This window comes from Balaenoptera borealis (assembly GCF_965194805.1).
Source record: "Balaenoptera borealis genome assembly, chromosome: 11".
Taxonomy (NCBI): Eukaryota; Metazoa; Chordata; class Mammalia; order Artiodactyla; family Balaenopteridae; genus Balaenoptera; species Balaenoptera borealis.
Genome location: NC_138868.1, coordinates 28,431,822 through 28,450,918, shown reverse-complemented (window position 1 = coordinate 28,450,918; position 19,097 = coordinate 28,431,822). Strand labels below are relative to the sequence as shown.

General features: G+C 37.8%; 1 long non-coding RNA gene across 7 annotated transcripts in view; it reads left to right on the top strand.

Annotated features, from left to right (window-relative positions):
- LOC309606581 overlaps positions 1 to 18,103 on the top strand; it is a 73,039-nt gene extending 54,936 nt beyond the window's left edge. For 2 of the 7 annotated variants that reach the window (XR_014231951.1, XR_014231957.1), the window contains one exon: positions 9,971 to 18,103. This is a non-coding gene — a long non-coding RNA (uncharacterized lncRNA). The remainder of the gene's footprint in view (positions 1 to 9,970) is intronic. The other 5 variants (XR_014231952.1, XR_014231953.1, XR_014231954.1 and 2 more) reach the window with 5 other exon arrangements.
- Positions 18,104 to 19,097: the final 994 nt, after the last annotated feature.

The following is a 19,097-nucleotide window of genomic DNA, read 5'->3' as shown; positions in this document are numbered from 1 at the left end:
GAATATATAAATGATTTTCAGTGGTTGCGTAGTATACCATTGAATCTGTATACTATATATACAACTCCTATTAATTCAACCCCTATTGTTGGTCAGTAAATTACTTCCTGTTTTCACTAGCATAAAGAATGCTACGGTGTAAACCTTTGTGAGTTTTCTTGCCCCCCCCTTTTTTATTATGGTAAATACACATAACATACAATTTACCATTTCACCTTTTTAATTGTGTAGTTCTGTGGCCTTAAGTACATTCACAATTCTGTGCAGCCATCACCTAGATATATCTCCAGATATATTTTATCATCCCAAACTGAAACTCTATACTCATTAAACAGTAACTCCCTCCCCCAGCCCCTGGTAGCCACTATTCTACCTTCTGTCTGTAAATTTCACTGTTCTAGGTACCTCATATGTGTGGAATCATACTTTGATTGAATATTTGTTCCTTTGTGTCTGATTTCACTTAGCATAGTGTTTTCTGGTTCACCCAAGTTACAGCATATATCAGAATCTAATTCCTTTTCAAAGCTAAATAATATTCCATTGTATGTCTATACCACATTCTGTTTACCCATTCATTCATTGATGAATGTTTGAGTTGTTTCCCCTTTTTAGCTACTGTGAATAATGCTGCTATGAACATTGGTATACAAGTATCTATTCCAAGTCTTTGCTTCCAAGGCTTTTAGGTGTATGAATGGAAATGGAATTTCTGGATTATACAGTAATTTTATGTTTCATTTTTTGAGGAACTTCCGTACTGTTTGCCACATTTTACTTTTTTACTCCGTGGAATGCACAAGCATTCCATTTTTTCCACATCATTGCCAACACTTATTACACTTACTGTTTTCTGTTTGTTTGTTTTTGGATAATAGCCATCCTACTGGGTATGAAGCAGAATCTCCTTGTGGTTTCCACTTTGTGAGTTTTTGTACATAACTCAGAACATATCCCTGATTATGTGTTTAGGTGAAGTTTCTAAAAACATAATTCCTGTGTACAAAGTTCTGTCCATTCTGAAGTCTCCTAACATGCATAGTCACACTTCACTGCAGAAAGGTTATGCTGATTTATGCTATCAGCAGTGATACGAATCCTTTTTACTTTGGCTTTTCATTTCCTTTTAGACAAGTCTAAATTATTCTAAATCATTCACTTGATGGTTTCCAACATCTGGATATTTTGCCTTTATTACGGCAATTATTCCGTTATTTGGAAGTGTTTCATATTTTGCATACTGGTGATCACTGATGGTTGTGATGATGACCACTAATTAACTGTTATCCATCAATAACTTGAAACCTTTTATTAATTAACTATGATTCATCCATATTTTGTAGATTGTTCCTGCCTTGCTCTTCTTGTTCTCCATGTAATGCTCTGTCTTCTTTTTTTTTTTATATCGGTACAAATTTTATTTTTTTGTGATTAGAGAATTTAATATCTACTCTCTTAGCAGCTTTCAAATACACAGTACAGTATTGTTAGCTATATTCACCATGCTGTACGTTACATCCCCAGGACTTAATCATTTTATTTTAACCTCCTTCACCCATTTCACCCACCCCTCACCCCAGCTTCTGACAACCACCAATCTGTTCACTGTATCTATGAACTTGGTGTTAATGCTTTGTCTTCTTAAAAAATCTTGATAAAAAATAGTAACAATGATTATTCCTTGTATTTGCATAAAACTTTAACTCTTTAAACTCTTCCACACATGTTATGTTCTTGGAGTGTCATAGCAACCCTTCCAAGTACGGAGGTAGGAAATGTACTCTTTTAATCATTATTATATGTGAAGAGGCTCTACGGTCAGCCAACTAGTTAGTGGCATAGGCAGGGTGGAGACTGAGTGTCTCAATTCCTATTCAGAGCTCTTTCTTGGAGACTTCAAAAGCTTTCATAAATATGTGGAAAAAAGTCAGTTTTTAAAAAAATCACCATATGTATAATATTTAATGTAAAAAAGTGAACTCCAATAGAATTTTCCACTTTGTCAGGCTCAACACATTTAATTTTGATATGATGCCAGGATTTAATGAGGAAAGGTGCATAATTTCATCATTACTCTGAAAATAGACATTTCAAAGCAAGCACAGTGGACAAATTAACTCATCACAGAGAGATGATAGTTTTTTTTTTTATGATTAATCAGCTTTTAATTACTTAAGACTCATAGAACCTTTCAGAAAGGCAGGAAAAACACTTTCCATAAAAATATCTAAAGATAAACCAAAGATGAATGTATAACATTTGATATCACTGAATGCTCACAGTGGCATTTGTGGTTTTCTTGAGATTTTAGCAAAGTACTGTCAATCTTTCCTTAGTATTCTGCATTTGACTTAGATGTGTATGTTTCAAATGACAATATTACCTCCTTGACCAAGCTTTGTCAGTCTCCTCCAAATCCTATTCTCATGGAGGCTTCAATGTTTGGAATTCTGTGTTCCGCTTTACATTACCCAATGGTAGCAAGAATCTTGCTAAGTCACTTTAGCAAGAAATCCCACCCTGGATATCTGATCTCCCTCAATATCTGATCAAATCTTATCCCCACCGTTCACCTTGGCCTGTCTTCATATTTTCAACTTCTTCATGAGTTTTTTCTCAAAAGTGTTGTACTGTTGCAACTATCTAATGTTATTCCGTGTCCAGTAAGACATTTGACCTTTAGGGTAGGAAAAAAAATCTCTGTAATGCTTTCGTAGTTGTGAAAAACTTATCAATATGAAAGCTGTCATGCCTTTAAAAATTAAGTTAGGAGGTAAAAAAAATAGAATCCAAATTTTAAAATTTACACTCTTGTAGTATGAACAAAAGGTAAGAGTTTTTCAAATTTCGAGTACAGCTGCTTTCTGTAGAAATGACATTCCTGCATGGGTGTCTGCTGACTCAGCTTTGGCTTTAGACCCAGAAGCCCTGTAGAGGTAAAGAAATTTCTAGCTCATGGCTGTCAAACATATTAAGACATTCTTTTTTTCCTTCCAGTTTTATTGAGATATGATTGACATACAGCACTGTGTAAGTTTAAAGTGTACAGCATAAGGATTTGACTAACATACATCATGAAATTATTACCATAAGAAGTTTAGCAAGCATCCCTTACCTCATACAGATTCAAAATTAAAGAAATAGAAAAAAATTTTTTCCTTGTGATGAGAACCCTTAGGATTTACTTTCATATGTAACATATTGCAGTGTTACTTATATTTTTCATGTTGTACATTTCATCCCGAGTATTTATTTATCTTATAGCTAGAAGTTTGTACCTTTTGACCACCTTCATCCAATTCCCTCTTCCCCTGCCTCGTCCTCTGGCAAGCACAAATCTGATCTCTTTTTCTATGAGTTTGTTTGTTTTTTTGTTTGTTTTTGAAGTATAACTGACCTACAACATTATGTTAATTCCTGTTACACAACGTACTGATTTGTTACTTCTATACATTTCTAAACGTTTACCATGGTAAGTCTAGTTATGATCTGTCACCATACAAAGATATTACATAATTATTGACTGTATTCCCCACACTGTACATTTCATACCTGTGACTCATTTATTTTGCAACTGGAAGCTTGTACCTCTTAATCTCCCTCACCTACTTCTCTCCTTCCCCTACACGCCGCCCCTTTGGCGGCCACCTGTTTATTCTCTACCTATGACTCTGTTTCTGTTTTGTTATGTTCATTCATTTGTTTTGTTTTTTAGATTCCATATATAAATAAAACCATACAGTATTTATCTTTCTCTGTCTGACTTATTTCACTTAGCATAATACCCTCTAGGTCCATCCATGTTGTCACAAATGGCAAGATTTCATTCTTTTTTATGTCTGAATAATATTGCATTATATATATGTATGTATGTATGTATATATATATATATATATCTCACATCTTCTTAATCCATTCATCTATTGATGGGCACTTATGTTGCTTCCATATCTTGGCTATTGTAAATAATGCTGCAATGAACATAGGGGTACATATATCTTTTCAAGTTAGTGTTTTCATTTTTCTTGGATAAATACCCAACAGAATCAAATTGGACTACTTTCTCATACCATGCACAAAAAATAAATTTAAAATGAATTAAAGACTTAAATGTAAGACCTGAAACAATAAAACTTCTAGAACAAACATAGGCCGTTCACTCTTTGACATCAGGTCTTAGTAATATTTTTTTGGATGTGTCTCTGTCAAGGGAAACAAAAGAAAATATAAACAACTGGGACTACATCAAAGTAAAAAAGCTTTTGCACAGTGAAGGAAACTATCAACAAAACGAAAAGACCACCTACTGAAGGGGAGAAGTTGTTTGCAAACAATATATCCGATAAGGGATTGATATGCAAAATATGGAAAGAACTAATATAACTCAACATCCAATACGAGTCAACTGTATGATGGTTGTAATGGAAGTCATGAAAAGTGATGAGGTCAGCTGCGGGGAGATTAGAGAAAGAAAACGAAGGTGCCTAGGACAGAGGCTGGAGAAACTCTTATCATTTGAGGGTCAGGTAGTTTAGTGGTTAGACAGTGTGTGACACCAAAGAATGTGGCATTACAGAAGCCAGGTGTATTATTTTCCAGGGGCTGCAATTGCAGCAACTGTGTGGCTTAAAACAACGGGAGTGTATTCTCTCATAGTTCAGGAGGCCAGAAGTCTGAAATCAAGGTGTTGGCAGAAATTGGTTCCTTCTTAGGGGTTCAGAGAGAGAATGTTCATGCCTGTTTCTTAGCCTTTGGTATTGCCAGCAATCCTTGGTGTTCCTTGGCTTGTAGACGCATCACTCCTGTCTCTACCTCTGTTGTCACATGGAGTTCTCCCCTATATGTCTCTGTCTCTGTGTCTCTTCTTCTCTTCTTATAAGGACACCAGTCGTATTGGATTAAGGGTCCCCTCCACTCTGGTATGACCTCATCTTAACTAATTACATATGCAAAGAACCTGTTTTCAAATGAAGTCACATTTCAAGGTTTGGGGTATACGTAAATTTTAGGGGGACACTATCCAACCCAGTACACCAGGGGAAAAGACAAATTCCCAAAGGAGGCAGTGTTAGCAGCATGTGATGCTGCAGAGCGGTCCAGAGAATGGTTTCAAACTTGTCCTGGTTTATTGGAAAGCGGAGATCTGCAGATAAAATTATAGTGGGTTATCCTTAAATCTGAATGAGCAGATTCCCTTCTTGTTTTCAGTCATCCTGAAGTTTTATTGATGACTTGTACTAGAGAGTCTGTCTGAATCTTTGAGAGATGGCTCAGTTGGTGTCCCTCGCGTGGCACTGGGGTCCTGGCTCTGGAGCGATGTGAGAGTACAGATGTCATCTTTGGAATTTCTCTTTTTGATCTCTGCAATCACTTGATTCCCTTGGAGAACTTTCCTTAAGTAATATCCAAGCCCTCTCCTATTTAGAGTGCACAGGGCTAATGGGATCACTAGCTGAGGTGAAATTGTTGCAGATGGTAATGTGAAGACTAATTTATTTTCAGAGGCTTTTAGGAATTCATGTGCTTTTAATGATAGCTTACTATAACCACAAATCCCTCATTTTCATTCTTTAAAGGGAGAGGATATTGCCCATTATTAACAGTAGAGGAAGATAGAGTAGGCAGCTAATTGACCCAGTGGATCTGACACGATTGTGGTGGGGTTATGAAAGCTGAAGAATTTTACTGCGCTCCTAGGATTCTGTCTTATTTTTTATATCGACTTTTTTGACCCCCTTGCAAGCCACTTTCACCTGCTCGTCTTTCTTCCTCAGTCAAGCATCCATCGGCAGGCCCCACAGTGAGGTTGGTTTTCTATGATCCTTTTATTGATCAAAAAGCTGAGACAGCCTTGTGCCCCCACCATTACGATAGCAACTTTTTCTTGGAGAGGGCAAAAATGGGTGGGATTACTTCCTGTCCTTTACTCTGCCTTGGGGCCCTATTATCTGCTTCTTCTTAAGCCAGGGGATGACAGGGAAAAGGGGGGTAGGTAGGGATGGAAAGATGTATTTTCTTTTAATCTTGACATGAAGGGAGAAAAAAAGTCTTCCATAGCCATAAATCATTAATTTCAGGAGGGAAAATGTTAGTTCCTTCCCTGGTCCTTTAAGCCAGCTGGACTTGGTGATATCATATGTCTATAATTTACAAAGGCCAGAGGCCCTGAGACAGTGCTCTCATTTGCTGCAAGTTCTCTTTTGACCACCATCTCTACTGATGGTGGACTCTTGGTCCTGCTACCCAGCTTTATGTTCTGCCTCTGATGAGTTGCAGGTTAATTGTTAGTCTTTCTAGGTCTTAAAGCTTGGATTTCTCTGAGGGGTTTTCACAAGGGTTGCACCTCCAGCTCTTAGAGACCCCAATTCATCCACGGCTCTGCTCTGCCTCATGTTCCACCCATCCCAGCCAGGAAAGCCCTAGAGCTTTGGCACCCAGGACAACAGTCTGGTTCTGAGATCCAGAAGGAGATTTTCATTGTTTCGAAAGTACCACATGATCATTCTTAATGGGAAAAGTGTGGGTTTTAAAGTCAGGCTTATTCAGGGATTGAATGTCAGGCTCTGACCGCTTCTAGTTTCACTTTTTGAAAAAAAAAATTTCATTCAAAAGTACATTCTGAAAACAACACAACAATGTTTATATCTAAAATGTATGTATAAAAACATGGACTGGACTATACATACACACTGTGTGATTGTTATTGCTCCGAGGTGAATCTGGGAACCAGATAGTACTAGAGAGGAAATGAAGGGACTTCAGGTTTATCAGTAATGGCTTAGATTTTTTACATTAAAAAAAATCTGAAGGTATGATGACAAAATTAACATTTAAAAAATTCTGATGGTGGGTTTAATATATAGGGAGAATAACATTCTCCCTATTTTTCTGCATTAAGCATCTTTTCATAAGTTTATTTGCCATTTTTATTTCTTCTGTGAATTGTCTATTCGTAATAGCCTCCTATTTTTTCCACTGGATTATTTATCTTTTCCATATTTCCTTGAAGTGATTTGTATATTCTCATATCAATTCTTGGTTAGTTATGTGCATCGTGAGTATATTCTACCTGTCTGTGGTTTATCATTTCCTTTTACTTTGGGCATCTTTTGATGGACAGTAAGTGACAGAAGTGATAAACAGAAGTTGATTTATCAAACTTTTTCTTTATGCCTTGATGTTTTGGTATATTGCCTATAAAGTGCATCTTTACCTTGAGTTCATAAAGTTAGCTATTTTCATATACCTTCTTCTGATAGTTTTATTTTCCCTTGTAGGTATCTGATCAATCTGAAATTAATTTTTTGGCATGCGTAATTTAAAAATTTAATTTAATTTTTTTCTATATGGAAGTCCAATTGTTTGAAACTACGTAATGGTTGGTTACAGGAATGCTATGGATTTTTGTATCCAGAAAAATTGCCACATTCTCATACATTTTAATAATCGTAGTTTTATTCTATTCTCTATGTAAACAAATCCATAGTATTGCAAATAATGACAATTTTGTGTATTCCTGTCTAAGTCTTATAGACCATATTTCCTTTTCTTGCCTTGTTGTAGTGTCAAAGTCTCTAGTACAAGGTTGAATAGTAGTGAAAATGGTTGGTGTCCTTATCTCATTATTTACATTAATGAGAATGCTTTTAAACTTTTACTATTAAGTAGGAAGTTTGCTATAGGCTTTTGTTAGATATTCCCTTATCGGGTTAAGAAAATTCCCTTTTATTTCTAGTTGGCTAAAAATCCATTTTTTAAATTATAAATGAAAGGGATAAAGTTGTTTATTTCTCTTTTATGGAATATTTACCATGTGAATGGCTCAAACAGGTGGTTGAATGCTGCTCCTCGGGGTCGTTTAAGGACCAGGCAAGTGCTCTGCCTTTCATTAGGCCACTGTTCTCATTGTGAGAAGAGGGAAGAAAGACTTGAAGGGTGAGGCCCAAGATCTTAATTTAAAACCCAGGCCCCAAAGTTACATATGTAGATACCCCTCCCTTTGCACTGGGGGAGAAATTGGTCACAGGGCTACACATAACTGTAAGGGAAGCCAGAAATTGTAGTGGGCAAGAGTCTTTGCCAAAAAGATTAATCTTATGCATTTAAAAAAAATCTCTATTTTAATTATCTGAAATTAACATTGTTGTTTATTTGTGTTATTTTTTTCTCAATCAGTTGCTGGAGTTTTTTTCCCCTTTTATTAGTTTTTTTTCTTAAAAAACTCAAAATGACAGTAGTGGAAAAACTGGCAAAATCCAAAGGAAGTCTGGAGTTTAGTTAATAGTAATGTACAAATGTTGTGCCTACTACCAAGAGTAATACAGAGTATACGAAGACATAATAAAAGTAGTCAACATTTGTAAGCACTTACTATGTGCCAGGCATCTTTCTAGCTATTTTAATCCTCAAAATAGCACCATGAGGTAGTTTCTACTAGTATCCATTCTGTTTTATAGGTGAGGAAACTGAGATGTAGAAGTTAAGAAATTTGTTCAAGATCACGTGGTAGGAAGGGTTGAGTCATAATTTCAACCCAGGCATTTGGACTCTCACACTAGCACTTGGAACCATTGGGCTCCAAATGACCCAACACTGTAGTTATGAAAAGACTTTAGCCAGTTTCAAAGGTGAATGTATCAGTCAGAATTCCAGCAGGAAGTGGATGACGTACTCAAAACTGGCTAACTGAGGAGTGTTTAATAAAGGACATATTACAGAGTTTGGGGAAACCAACAAGGAAAGGTGTAATCTTCAAGGGCTGGTAACAGTGGGGAGCTAATATGACCCTATGACGTGACTAATCTGTAATTCTCACCTTTCCAGAATGGAAATCACTTTTCCCTCTCTTCCACTATTATTTCTATGTATCCTACTTTACACCAATCATACAGCTATATTCAATTTTTTAAAAATATTGCTTAGCCACACCTAAAAGGGTAAAAGGAGGGAAATGGTTATTAGGATGTAGAGAGACTAGATACAGCCAAATGTGAGGGCTGCCAGGTAAAATCTGTGGCATTTGGTTGAGGAATACAGCCAACCTTCCCTGACTACACAATGAAGGAGCCAGAAGAAATACTTCCCTCTCATTTTCCTCCAATCCACCCATCTCCTGCTGTTCTCTCCTGTTGGTTAAACCCAAATGGAACACAGAGAGCCAAGAACTCAGTTGACACAGTCTATAAAGCTTTGCCTCCCAGGGTCCAGAGCAGGATGGGGAATATCTTGGAAGAGGAATAGGAAATATCCAGCAAAGTGAATTTCTCTGTTAAGGAAATCTTTTAGCTCCTGGAATAGTTTTGTACAAAACTGAAATCTCCAGTAAAATTAGCGTATTTAACAAGGTGTTTAAAAAATCCCTTTGTTTTCTTTATTTTCATCACTTTGGGAAAGGAGCTAGGCTTTGGTAAATGCCCCTGCATATTGTCTGCTTAGTTAAATCTCTGTGACAAAAATATTTATATGTCTTTGAGTATGTATATGTAACTGAGTGGATAGAAGCCATATTTTGTTCCCAAAGAGTCATCAACTTAGGAATAGTGGTTCACTTTTAGGCTATTGTGTACAGTCATTACAATACATAAAGGAATGCTCAAGGTTAGAGGAATTGAAAGTCATTCATGTCTTTAGTGCTAGAAATCAGGTTGATCAAATCACAGAAGTTTCAACAGGTATTTAGAAATTGGATGAACCTTTTGGATTCTCTGGTTTAACTTCCCACTCATTGAAGGAAGGCTCTCTATAAGAAATCCTATAAGATAATTTTTAAATCTATAAATCTATAAATCAAGGGAACAGAACTTCCTGGGACCCTATGACATGACTGATCTATAATTCTCACCTTTTCCAGAATGGACTTTTCCCTCTCTTCCACTATTATTTCTATGTATCTTACTTTACACCAATCATACAGCTATATTCAATTTTTTAAAAATATTGCTTCAACTCATCTAATTTCTTAAATAAACAGGAGCAAGAATATGGTGATGCAGAATGAACAGTGAATTAAAACTCTGTTCACCTGCGTAAGTATTTCCTGGGGAGAGAGGAAAAAAAGTTTAGATGCTATGCTTAGTTCAAGCTAGCATATTCACTTGGATGGGCCTATGTACTTTAGTATGTATCAAGCATTGCATTTTACATGTTTCATTTAATCTATACAATAAAGTAGGTACATCGTTTTACAGGTATGGAAATCAATTCATTTCCCATGACTAGATAGATAGAACCAAATTACTTTCCTAATTCTGTCGCATCTCAACCAGTGTTTCTCAAGAGGGTAGAAGGAAAGAGAGGGAAAAATGTCTCCGGAGGGGATGCTTGGAAACATGTGTGGGGCTTTATTTATTTTTTTGATTGTCACATGGTTGGGGAAGGCTATTGGTGGCCAAGGATGGCAACACAATAGTGCCCAATTAAGAACACTGACCTATGACACCCTAAAATAAGGTAGAACACTGAAAATGTTTATGTTTTAGAAGTGACAATTTGAATATTCACACATTTTTTATTTTATGGATTTTAATCATGTATATATGTCTTTTGCTTTAAAAAAAAGTGGTGGGGGAAGAAGTAAGATTTTTATAAAGAAATCTTATGGATCTGGATGAAGAAAGTGGAAGCCAAAAGAAATTACATCATGGTTAAAGTTGGTATGAAGAAGTATATTGTCTGGATCACCAGTATTTATTAGTGTTTCAGGCAATCATTTTTAAGCAGCTGAACTGGTGCTTGAAAGATGTTTCTGGGAAGCCGTATTGTTAAGCTCGTCTCCTCTCTGATAGTGGGTGAGTTATAGCCCAGCCATTGGCTCATATGCCTTCTTGTTTATGTCAGATAATGTAAATTAGCTGGGGGGGCGGAGCAAAGATTTTGAACTTACTAACAGTCTCCCTTTTGCTGTGATTTGAGAGGTACAGACAAGGAGAAGCATCTTCTTGCATGATTCAGTCTCTGTATTAATCTTCCCTTTTCCAGGCCCTGGAATGCTTACAAAACATTTCCCTGGAGGACACTGTAGGAGGAAGTGAGGTAGGTATCAGGGTGTAAATGAAGTGAGGATGTGGATGTGGGCTCCAGGCAGGCTGACTCCAGAGCTGTGCTCTGAATCACTACAGCGTAGACCAAGTTAAATCCTAGCTCTACCCCTTATTAGCTATGTGACCTTGAGCAGGTTACTTAACCTCGTACGTAAAATGAGGGGAATAAGGGGCTTCCCTGGTGGCGCAGTGGTTGAGAATCTGCCTGCCAATGCAGGGGATGCGGGTTCGAGCCCTGGTCTGGGAAGATCCCACATGCCGCGGAGCAACTGGGCCCGTGAGCCACGATTACTGAGCCTGCGCGTCTGGAGCCTGTGCTCCGCAACAAGAGAGGCCGCCATAATGAGAGGCCTGCGCACCGCGATGAAGAGTGGCCCCCGCTTGCCGCAACTAGAGAAAGCCCTCGCACAGAAACGAAGACCCAACACAGCTAAAAAAATAATAATAATAATAAATTAATTAATTAAAAATAAAAAATAAAACGGGGGGAATAAGATCACTCATGGAGTTGAGAAAAATTAAATGAAACAATAGGAGTAAAAGTACCTGATCTATAGTAAACATCCAATTAATGCAAACTATTATGATTATTCATCATTTGGCTCTTTCCTGTCTCCCCAGCTTCTACTTTCTCTTGGCAATTCCACACTGTATACTCTAGTTATATCAGATGAACTAGTTGACATTTCCAAACCACCTTTTTACTGGGGCTCATGCCGTACCTCTTTTATGAAATAGTGTTCTTCTACTTTACCGGGCATAATTCTATTGTCTTTCCAGGTCTAGCTAAGATGTCTACGTACTTCACTTATTAGAACAAATTCCACCTTCTCTTGGCTTCTGTGGCAGCCAGCCAGCCAATATTCTGTCCCCAACTCCTCTTTGCTAACATAACCCAGACTTTGCTTAAAGCAGCAATATGCCAAGCCACAGGAAAGATCATGATTTCTCTAAGCCAATCACAACAATACTGTTTCCCACTTTCCCAAACTTCACTATAGCTGGGAGCAGTCATGTGACTCATTTCTGGCCAATAGGCTATGAGGGCAAGTCAGCTGGATGAAATTCTGAGGAAACCTTTGCTTTCCTGCTACAGGGACTTGTGTGGCTACTGCTTTTCTTACCTCTTTTTCCTCTTTTCTTCATTGAAGATGTTAGGTCTATAGCAGTAGCAGCAGCCATGTGTGAAATGGGCTGCAAACATGAGGGAAAAGTCAAGAGAACTGACAAGAAGTTGGCTCTAATATGACTGAGTTGCTGAACCAATGCTTGAAGCCACCTAACCTCACACAGGTACTTCTTATTATGTGAGAGAATAAGGCTTTCCTTTTTAAGCCATTGAAAGTCAAATTTTCTATTATTTGCAGCTAAATGCACTTCTATTTAAAGAGAAGTAAAATTACTTAAAAGTCAAAGGCTCTGATATTTTTCTTTTAACAAATATTATATTCACTCATTGCAGAAAATTTGGAAAGTACAGGAGAACTTGTGGTAGATTATTTTATTTTTTTAAATATTTGGGGCCTCTCCTTATGGGAGGAATGCAATTCCTCATCACAAACATAGGGCATGGCCATGTGGCTTGCTTAGACCAATGAAAGGTGAGGGAAATGGCATGCATCACTTTCAAGAAAAAACCATTTGTTTTGACCTCTGTCTTGAGACTGGAATGTTCCAGGTAGAGGCTTCTCCTTTAGTTATGGATAAGAAAGAAGAGAACGTGGAACAGTGCTGTGTCTAACCCCATGGTGGACGTGAAGATGAACTACAAATGAAATTTGGGGATCGTTTCTTCTTAAAGCATCAATGAACCTAAGCTGACTGATTTAGAACCAGGAGAAGAAGAAGACGGAGAGGGAGAGGGAAAGGGAATTAGTAATTATTGTTTTCTTCATCAAAATTATCAGTAGTAATTTTCAGTGCATGTTTTTAATATTTGAGATGTCATATTTTCACAAAAACTTTCATTGTATAATTATTTCCCCTGCTACTAAAAACCTTTAGATTTTTCTTAATAATTATTTAATGTTCCATTGTTCAAAAACACTTCTTATAAACCACAAAAAGGGCATTTGTATCATTATTATTTGGGTGAACACCTTGAGCTCCCCCTTAGAATTCCTTATGTATTTATGCAGCCAAGTACCTAGCACAGTACCTGCTATATAAGCTCTCAAAACTTTTTGTTCAAGAGAAGTAAAAAGAAGAACGGAAATGATAAAGTACTGGGGCAGAGATACAATAGGAGGCCTGGGAAGAGTGTCAACAACCTAAACCACATTTTGTCCGATTCTCTATTTCTTTTTGAAGTTTACTGTTTATAGCTTCTCTGTCTGTATCCCTATATCCCATTTCTCACCACCATATTGATTTTTTTAGAATTAAAAAAACTTTTTTATTGGAGTATAGTTGATTTACAATGTTGTTAGTTTCAGGTGTACAGCAAACTTTTATATATGTAAAGTTATACATATACCTATATACATAGGAGGACTTCAGAGAACTATGTGCTTTCTGTCACATAATTAATTACATAATTCATCCATATTTTTACTCAATACACGTTTTTTACTGAGTAAATGCCTATTATGTGCCAGGTCGTATTCTAGGCCCAGCAGATGGAGTAGTGAATATGACAGACAGGTCTCTGCTTTATGGAACTTTATATTTGGCTAGCGACAGAGGGGAGGTAGGGAACGAAGAAGTTAACAAGTAAGTACCAGATGATTTTATATAGAGATGTGCTGTGAGGGAGGTAACACAGGGTCACGTGAAGAGCATATGGGGAAGTGGAGAATGGAGCAGATGGGTTAGTGTGGGAGTTGAGGAAAAGTCTCTCTCAGGAGGTGACCTTTGAACTGATGGTCCGATGGCAAGGAGTATTCAGCCATGTGAAGATGCGAGGCCTAAGTGTGACGAGCAGAGGGAACGGCAGGTGCAATGGCCCTAAAGAGAGAATGAACTTGACATTGTTGAGGAACAATACAAAGGGCAACGTGATGAATGAGCAGGAGAGGAGAAGATGAGGTGAGGAGGTCGGCAGACCGTATGTGGTTTTAAAGACCATGGTCAGGACTTTGGATTTATTCGAATAGGGATGGAGAAGCCAGTGGAGAGCTTCACGCAGGGGAGCAAAATTAGAAGAAAGTCTGTTTATAGCCTAAAATGTTCACTTGGCGGCTGTGTGGAACACGGGTTGTAGGAGGGTACGAATGGAAGCAAAGAGACTAGTTGAAGCTTTGCGGTTCTCCAGGCAGCAGACGATGGTGCTTTACACTACGGTGAGGTTGGTGAAGATGGAGAAGAGTGAGTGGACCGGCCACAGGTTTTGGAAGTAGAGGCAGCAGAACTTGCTGGTATGTTGTACAAGTGTTGAGTCTCCTTTGTGTTTTGTGCACTGTTACCGGGTGTGGGCACGGGGGTCAAAGGGTTTCACTTGGAATCCCGGTTCTACCTCTGACTAGCTGTGTGATTTGGCACAAGCTATTACACTTCTGTTAACTTCCACTTCTGCATCTGCCAGGTACCTCATAGGGTTGATTAAATGAGCTAAGGCATGTGAATTGTTTAGCACAATACTCGGCTCATAAGCAATGTTTGAATAAATTTTAGCTGTTATTATCCTTAGGACTATGCAATCTAGAGCATTTTGTTCAAAGACAAGTGTGCTTAAACCACTTGGCTTGAAGTGGGTAGTGAAAAGAAGATGTGGGGCGAGTAATGCAGGAAGTTTATCTCAGGAGACTTCTGTCTCCCCGAGGGATAGCTTCTGATTTGGCTCTAGACTAAATGGCTGGAGATGTAGTCCGGTGATAATTCAGTGCAGGATATAAAAGGACTGTTCAGGAAGAAGCATAATACTTTTTTTCATCTTTGGTAATTCCCCCTAAGATGCCCCCTTTTATTCTAGCACATTATTCATCTGTAATATAAAGGAGATAATGTGGAAATTAAAGTGCTAATTTCAGCTGTTATGGGAATCAGGCCACAGTGTGGGGATTAAGAGACAAAAGAACAGGAAAAAAAAAATCTTCCCAGCTAGGTTGCTTTAAGCCTGTGGATTTTTATGAACAATTTGCCTAACATTGAGAAAATGCCCCTTTTGTTGGTAAATTTCTGAACACCTAGAGTTTAGTGGCACTCACAGTAATTCATGGCTCCATACATGGGTTACAAATGTTTACCTGATAGACTGTGAGAAATGCTGAAGGCAAGGTGAGCATTCTACAGTCTGCCTCATTGTTAGATTTTTGTTCACTAATAGTAAAAGCTGCCATTTACTGAGTGTTAACCACACACCAGGTACTGTTGCTAACATACCCTATGCTGTTTAATTCTTACTATACCCCTATAACACAGGTATTGATATCTCCATTTCAGAGAGGATAAAATCGAGGCTCAAAGAGGTGAAGTAATTGGCTCAGAGTTACACAGAATAAGTGTTAAAGCTTGGGTTTGAACCCAGATTCATCTCTAAATCTTGGCTTTTTAAAAAAATTGGAGTATAGTTGATTGACAATGTTTCAGGTATACAGCAAAGTGATTCAGGTTTTCTTATATATATATGTGTGCGTGTATATGTATATATGTTCTTTTTCAGACTGTTTTCCATTATAGGTGATTACAGAATATTGAATATAGTTCCCTGTGCTATACAGTAGTATATAGTAGTGTGTATATGTTAATCCCAAATTCCTAATTTATCCCTCCCCACCTTTCCCCTTTGGTAACCATAAGTTTGCTTTCTATGTCTGTGAGTCTATTTCTGTTTTGTAAATAAGTTTATTTGTATCATTTTTTAAGATTCCACATATAAGTGATATCATATGGTATTTGTCTTTCTCTGTCTGACTTACTTCACTTAGTATGATCATCTCTAGATCCATCCATGTTGCTTTAAATGGCATTTTTTCATTCTTTTTTATGGCTGAGTAATGGTCTATTGTGTATAACTATATCTATATCTATATAGAGAGAGATATATAGATATATATAGATACATATATATCACATCTTCTTTATCCATTCATCTGTCAGTGAACATTTAGATTGTTTCCATGTCTTGACTATTGTAAATAGTGCTGCTGTGAACATTGGGGTGCATGTATCTTTTCAAATTAGAGTTTTGTCCAGATATATGCCCAGGAGTGGGATTGCTGGATCATATGGTAATTCTATTTTTAGTTTTCTAAGGAATAAATCTTGTGCTTTTAACCACTATATTTATAATACCTACATATGCCAAATGTTTTATTAGACTTTGTATAAATTGTACATATGCCTTATGTGAAATATAAACCCATGAAAATAAAAAAATATACTTTCCATAGGAGTAAAGGCAAAGAAATTTGCATATCATAATTCAGGTGGATTGGATACCTTGTTTGTAACTCACCTTTAGAATCACAATCTTATATTGTTCATCACTTGCTGTATGCTTGAATGCCTAAAAGTGTCTTTATTTTTTTTTTCTAAGTTAAAAATTACCTGTCCTGCAGTTTAAAGGCAAGTGAACAGAAGAAATAAAGCCTGAAATATTAGATTCAGATATGGCTTGGTTTTGTCTTCAAATTACTCTTCTAATCACTTCTGGCCATGAACATTGTCAATTTGACATTTTGTTTATTTCAGAGAGAAATCATATAGACCAAAGTCATAATGTCAGAAGAGCCAATGGAAATCCTCCCTACTCTGTCTCATCCCAAAGAAATGTGCAATGGCTCTGCCTTCTCCTTCAGTTCACAAGTGGGAAATGTCCTACAGCTGCACTCTCCAAAATGGTAACACTAGCTACCCGTTAGCTATTGAACACTTGAAGTATAGCTAGTCCGAACTGAGGTGTACTTGTCAGTGTGAAATGCACACCGGATTTTGAAGACTTAGTATCACAGAAAAAGAATGGAAAATATCTCAACAATCATTTTTTATTGATTACATGTTGAAACAATAATACTTTGAAAACAGTGGGTTAGATAAAATAGATTATGAAAATTAATTTCACTTGTTTCTGTTTTCATTTTTTCATGTGGCTACTGAAAAATTTAAAATTGCACATGTGGCTCACCCTATTTTTTGCTTGATAGCGCTGTTCTGGAATCCTATATTTAACGTATTTGTTTTCAGACCCATTTTTGAGGTTAATGGGGGAAGAATTCATGCCCTCAGATATACCAAGAGTGACTGTATAATGGTCCACTTCTGATATAGTGTAAAATCAATACCAGACCCTTGTCTAATTGCCAAGGGTAATAAACTCATGCTTTAGTAACACAAAGCCACATCTCTTCTTGGGCACTCACCTGAATTATGTAAGGCATCCAGGTCTTGCAGTCATGCAGGCCTGATTTCAAGTATTGAATAGCCTTATGACCTTGAGTATTAGCCACCTCTGTGTATCATTTCACGTCTTCCCAGCCCCACCTCTTGTTTAGCCACTGCTGTCCTGGCCGCTTTGCACAGGCTTCAGCCAGCTGTGCACAGGTGAAACAGGAGAGTGCGTTGCCACACTCCACCCATATCTCTAGCTTCTTACCCTAGGGCTTAGCTGTGGGGCACCCATGGGAATACTCTTGGCTTTGTATATGCAAAACTAGAAGGGCACAGGAGCTAGCACCTGTGGGACCACCTTGACCTGTCAGGGTAGAAAATGATAAATTCTTCTTCCTTTCCAAACCCAGGTGCACAGTTCTATGACACACTCACAGACCTCCTTGGAAGGGCCCTGCCGAGTCAAGCTCTGTCCACTTTGGAGGTGGCCGAATTCATAATGCATCCTTGTATTGGCTTTTCCTTCTTCCCTGTCCCATTCCTGGTGTCCCTCAGGCTGGTTCCCTGGCTCACTTCCCAAATAAACTACCTGCACATAAGCCTTTTTATCAGGCTCCGCTTTAGGGGGGACCTAAGCTAAGGCACCTTGCGTAAGTGAGGTGCCCTTATGGATCTCAATTTTCTCATAAGTAAATTGGGGATAATAATATCTATTTTAAGTGTTGTTGTGGGAATTAGAGAGAATGTATAAAACTCCTAGCAGATAATCATAGCCATGATTATCTTCTCCCCTGACATTTCTTAAGGCAAAATTCCATGTGGATGGCAAAATACGGTCCTTTAAAGAAGTTCTTTCACATGAGCTCTGGGAAAGGCAGTGGTTTTGAAAAATTTTTTTTGTGGGAGGGAAGGTCTCAACTTTACCATTCTATGATAACCCAAGAGGACTAGAAATAGAAGTATATGTTGAAGGGAAAAATCTCTTCTTTGGTAAAGTAATCCATTTTGAAATGAAACGGGGAAGGAGATAATGACACCATGGGACACAGGGTTCTGCTCTGGGGTCTGTCACCCCAGATCTTTGTCTCTAAAGTTTGAATGTGAGAAGAAGTACAAGCACAGCTGAGAACACACACACACAATGGTTTTACAAAAGAAAGCAAAAATGCTCATTCTAATTTAAAAAGTGTTGAAAGTTTAATGTGCATTAAATATCAGACAATAAACTCAAATGTGAAATATGCTTTTTATACCCGTACAAATGTACCTAATTTATATGTAGAGCCCCCAATCTATTGATAGTGGAAAATTAGTCCTAGTCAATTCTAGGGAAACTCAGTTAATTTGAGGTTTCCCATTTCTTTTCTCCCTGAGGTTGCATTCAAGTTTACAGGGCACTATGTATCATAAAGTCATTGGAGTCAGGAGAAAAAAGTCATCTGTTTCTTGGCTGCCATCTTTCTGTGCTGGAAGCCACTGAAATGAACATGGTATCTGGTTTCTCATTCTTAGTCCCTGGTCTGTTGTATAAATATCCTGCTATATTCTCCTGAGTTTGACAGTACAACCTCTCTGGGCACCTCCAGTCTCTCTGGAGGACCTCCAGTACCTACCCCATGCCATGTCCATGCTATTCTCAAGTGTATGAGGAAGAAACATTTTGCTGTTCCCTGTGATACCTTAGACACCCAGTGGAGTTGTGTCAGTCATCACAAACAGCACAGCTGTGGTTGGCAGAATAATGGCTTCCTGAAGACGTCCCTGTCTGAATCCCCAGAATCTGTATTTATG